The following is a 5840-nucleotide window of genomic DNA, read 5'->3' as shown; positions in this document are numbered from 1 at the left end:
AGCATTCTTTTAGGTACTTTTCTCGCTCGTTAAACTGAAAAGCCCAAGTTTTTGTTACTGGGCTCGTTAAAGATTCACGACAAAACATGAGTTTAGTCCGTCACCTCATACTCGTAACAAAATGAGGTCGACATCTATTGGAAAAAGTTTTCTCTTTATTCAGGTTCAATAAGTTAAAATACGGAAAAGTAACCGATCCAGGTATACTATTAACCTTTTGTCACACCCGGTTAACAACTATGACAAAGGGGCCACCATGGAGTCTCTCTTTACGATCTTTTCAAACTCTCTAAATATGAAAATACCACCAAGTTTTCTAGTCTGGACTCTTTAAATTACACAGATAAGATATAGAGTTGTTCTTTTTACAATACTTTTCAGAATCTTAAAACATGAAAACATCGACGAGTTTGCCTGTCTGGACTCATTAAACTAATCAGATAGGGCAAAGATTCATTCTTTTTGCGATCATTTTCAGACTCTTTAAACATGAAAAGATTGATGAGTTTACCCTTTTGGACTCATTAAATTAATCAGACGGGGAAAGTGGACAATACAACTGTATTCTGTATTTGAAAGCGTGGTTTGGCAGCAATCGTTCCATTGAACATGGCACTCCTCAAATAAACCTTCATTTTTATGGCCTCTCAATATGAACCCTACCAACCTATGAATTTTAGCCTATATACCCTGATGTAATTGCATCTCCGTATCCTAACACTCTGTAGTGTTCATGAGTCTAGTGTTGTCTGGTTAAAACCATTGTCGTGCATTCTATTGTTCAAGTGTCCCCATTTGTTTCCTCTATCAACCAATCATACATATCCTTTCATCATGCCCTCTATTGTTTAGACCCAAATGCTCAAAAGATTCCTCAAAAAACAAAATCATTCTTGTTTGTTTTTGTGTTGACTGATGTAGGACACGTCATTGCCTACCTTTCGACAGGTTTCTTCCTATCCACTTCAACACTTTATCTAGGAAGATAACCTAGAAACACATTCAGTGCCTTGGTACTTGTAGAAATTAGTGGCAGGTTACCTTGTGTTTGAACACAAATTTTCATTATTGGCTCCTGGTTAAGCGATTCTACTATGCATCTTAGAGACCATCACCATTATCGGTGGCCTTCCTCGCATCTATTAACGGTCTCCATTATTGACTGGTAATCATATGATTTCATGCATGTTTGACGTCAACACATCTTATCACATGTACCGATCTATACTGTTCGGTGAAGTGGAAATCAAGTCCTTGGGTAGAGGCTTGCATCATTCAACGTTGTTTCCTCTCCCAAGCTGCGGATATTGTTCTTTGGAGACATCTATTTCAGGATTATCTATTATGACACTGGATCTGCTCTGTGCTTATTGGCGGCCAGCATTGTTATATCTCAGAAGAGAAAATTACTTTGACATAGCTACAGAGCACTGGAATTCCCGACTCAGGACATGATTTTCGCAGTTTATATATATGTATGTGTTGTATCAGGTTTTCCTTGCCGCCCGAAACTTCTCTCTCTCTCTACAAAAATTTTGATAGAAAATTACAGTTTTTTCTAAAGTATTTTGGCCATCGTCTTTGCCTCTGATCTCATACTTTAGGGGGCATCTGTTATAGGGAAAAATGACCTCCTCATCAAATCAGAGGTGAAAGACAAAATGACTGAAGCAAATACCACAATTGTAGGCCTTGATTCCACACTAACGCTATCTGCACACTGCTAACCTGCTTTATAAAGCTTGTTACCAAGCATAGAGGAGCGTTAGTCACCCTGCTAACTCAAGTTGTTAGACTAGGGGGAGTGTTAGTGAACCTAAGGGAAGTTCAATGAGTCAAGCCAACGAATCTGCTCACAAATATCTAGATATTTATCCCTAATTTTGCTTAAGAAAAGCAAGGAAACTCCAAAAAGCAAGATATTTGGAGAAATTCCAATCTGAGAATGAAGGCAAATGGGAAAAAGCTTGTAAATAGGGCAGGTTCATGGCTTTTTCCCTAATGAACTCTAGGAGGAGCTTGGCAGCCCTAATTTGGTTGCTACATAAGCAATGAGAGGGCCATTGTGAAAGGGGTCAGAGCATTTGGAAGGATAACCAATTAAGCTGTTGTGAAATGTCATATACTTGAAGAAGTGAGTTGAAAGAGGGAGAGAGAGAGAGGAAGAAGGGGCTAAGGAAGGTTGATACAACGGATGGTTGTAATCACTCTTCCATTATAAATACAGAAATGCAGTTGTGTTCCCTACTCCATAGTATCAGTAATGTTGTTCATTGATTTGTTCATTCTGATGCTTTTCGAGATGAGTAGTTAAGTTATACACTAATATATGTTTATTGTGCATTCTTACATTAGTTTTCAAGAGCATATGCTGTGATTGGTTTGCTTTGTCCTTTGTGCAGGAATTATCTTGGAGCCGGCCTTGAAGGAGTTCTTCTTGCCGCATAGAGATCTCCAAACAAATCTAGAAGGAACTAAAGGTGATCCTCTTTCCATACCTTGTCAATTTATGTTTGATAGATGAACATGTGCATAACTTGGTAGCTTCTGTAGATAATCTTACAGTTTGTCAAAGGTCCTGGGAAGGCCTTTGAGGGTAGTTTTCATTCTCCATACACCGTGCATTTTACCCCATTACAGAATTCATTCCGTGATGCCATCAAGGAGCAGTACTACCCTGTCAAAAGCTATGAGGACAAATACATAAAGTGGACCATGCTGCGGAAAGGAAGGGACCAAGATGTGCTAGAGTTCACAAAATTTTTTCATACCCTTCGCACACAGTTGGGTATCAAGGATTCTGAGCTGCATTTGGTACTCAAATACTGTGGCTGCCTACACAGATACATCCAGGAAGAGATGGAGTTCTTGAACATCTCCTCGCTTGGCACGGCGTACCGATACATTGTCAAAATCGAGTAGAAGTTTAAACAAAAGAAGCGAGACTTTGGATCTGCAAATACGAAGACCAAAGGACAAAGCCAAGGCGGGGTGACCCAAGACAACCCGTCGAAGCCACAAGAAAAGAACAACACCACAAAGCCAAAGAAGGACACAGGAAAGTGGTGTGAGTTCCATAAGAGCCCCACTCACAACATAAGTGAGTGTCATACCAAGCAGTCACTAGTGGCCGTGTTGAAGGCTTCCGAATCATATGCATGTTCCGACCCTGAGTCAGAACCTAACAAGGGGAATGGAAAAGGGAAATAGATCATTGATGTGGAGCCTAGCGTCATTATTGCCACCGCCAAGATCCAGAAGAATGAGCTCGAAGATCCAGAGGAGGGGGAGCATCTTTTCCACTCACAGCTGTGGGTGAAGGTTTCGCCGCTGTAGTTCATTGTCAATAGTGGTAGCCAAAAGAACCTCATTTTAGCAGAGGTAGTGAAACGATTGGGCCTACCAACTACACCACACCCACAACGATATAGTATTGGGTGGCTTCACCAAGGTTGAGATATTCGAGTTCACCAGCCGTGCCGCCTTCCCTATAGCATCAAGCCCTTCATAGATGAGGCATTGCGTGATGTTACACCTCTGGATGTTTGTGATTTATTATTAGGCCAACCATACTTGTGGAGGTGACATGCTGTGTATGAGTCCATGCCTTGCCCTGTTATTATTTCTTTCAGTAATTCATTATACAGGATACCGGAGGTAGCCCCACCTACCGCCACCTCTTTGATCGCTGCTAAGAAAGGCAACAAGCTCATCTCATAGACTAGGAAATTTATTTTCTGTCTGGTTCGCTCCCGAAGTAAGGGGAAGATCGTTGCCACATCCATGACCCCCGCAAAGGGTTCCTTCGCACAACAGTAGCAGCAAAAGGATATGATCATGATAGAACACAGGAACAACTTCTCCTCACCCACAGGGGTACCACACAAGTTTCATGTGGGCAACAAATTTTTGTAACATCTGTAGAAAGAACACCTTACCAGAACCCATCAGAAGCTCAGACCACTCCGACATGGTCCTTAAACCATTAACAACGTTGTGGGAAACAATGCTTTGGAGCACAACATTCCCCCATTCCTTCGCTTTCATTGAGTGTTCAATGTGGACCGCCCTCTACCATGCTTCCTACCATTGCTAGACACATCAGAGATTGCAAAAAAACTCACCAGGGACCAAGTTTAGCAGATGGAGTAACTCAATGCAATAGGGACCATTGCTTCCTAAGGGGGGGAAGATGATCTAGGTGGATGTTGGTGGCCACCCACCTATCCCACTTGGACCCCCACAACTGTCTCTTTCAATTTTTCAGTTTCCTTAATTGTAGCACAATTTACTATTTTTAGCTATTTTTCGGGTCTTAAACTTCCGGAGCCGTTTTGAGGCCCTAAACAACGTTTTTTGGGAAATCTGGGAGCAACATGGGTCCATGGACTGATGTTGATATTTCCAAAGTTATAGTTCTCAGATCTTTCTAATGATCTATTGTACACGTCAAATGGAGATCGGCTGCCAAAGTTACAACCCCGGGAAATTGATGTACCAATTTACCCAAAACGAGGCCCACAGTTTGGCGTTGCATCTTCTAGGGTTAGGTTTTTGGATGTTTAGAGTTTTTCATTGTTTCTCAACAATAAATAGGCCTTTGAGCCTCATTGTAACACATCTCAGAGGGATGTAGCCGCCACATCTCTTCTTAGAGATAAGCTACCATCACCCTAGCTGGTTTATTTCCATTTTTGTTTGTAAGCATATTTCAGTGTTTTACATTATGAAATGAAGTATTATTTCCATTTCATCTCCGTGTTTATGGTTATCTCTATAATTTTTTGCGTTCCTGTTTAAATCCATATCAGTCCAAGCCAACAAAGCAACAAGAGAAAGGAAATAAGTGAAGCTCATGTAGCTGAGGCAATGGGAGAACTTGAGAAGAAGTCAAAGAAGGAAGAAGTGAAGGACCTCTACTATTAAATAAGGAACTCTATTTGGCAAGTTATTTATATAGATTTTTATTTCCTTTAGATAGTATAATTATGTATAACATAACATAGATAAGGATACAATAGTAACATGTATAGAATTTACATGATTAAGTTTCTTTGTAGAGATCATCTAGATAAATGGATTGATAAAACATTTTTACGTAATGTTCATCTTGGTATTATCTAACATTATGTTAGAAGTTGTCATCCTTCTTAGTTGAATCATCATGATTTAGGAAGGACCATATTTTTGGAAGGTCCTTCGGAAAAGTAGCATGACAAGGTTAGTAGACAATCCATGTAATGTGGAATCAATACTATTAAAGGGATGAAAGAATGAAATGGGCTAGGTTGCAATCTCACTTTAGGACATATAGCTAGATGTTTGGGGTGAAAGAATAGGAATGCATGGTGGATGTAAAATTTTGGATAAGATTCATGTGTATAGAATCTTGTGAAAGGGAAGTTGGTTATAAAATATTCTTGAGTATATAATATGATGTTTGAAAAAGAATAATTTGGCTTAATCTAGGACACACATAGGATTAAGACTTTCTATAGAATATACAACATTGATTAACATCCAATATAATCTCTTGAAGATAAGTTCTAACTTGGTAATCAAGTTCGATCCTTGGGGACTTTGATGCATGAAGAAAGTTTCAAGTGGATATGGACTATGAGGATTTTGATTCATGAATGAGAAGGTCATCATGGTGAAGTAAGTCTATTTTGTTTATAATTTGGCTATCTGGTTAACAGATTATTTTTCTACCTGGAAACAATGTTGTAGAAATACATGATGATAGTTGAGGAAAGTTCAACTGTATGGATGAAAAGTATTGATGGAAGCTCAATATTTGGTCCTGCTAACTATAAAGCCAAGATGTGTCCTTCCTAGGA

The sequence above is a fragment of the Pinus tabuliformis genome, chromosome 9 (genome assembly GCF_031772625.1).
Source record: "Pinus tabuliformis cultivar Carrire ecotype Pingquan chromosome 9, CPIR1, whole genome shotgun sequence".
NCBI lineage: Eukaryota > Viridiplantae > Streptophyta > Pinopsida > Pinales > Pinaceae > Pinus > Pinus tabuliformis.
The sequence above is the reverse complement of the archived record's forward strand: the minus strand, read 5'-3'. Positions refer to the sequence as shown.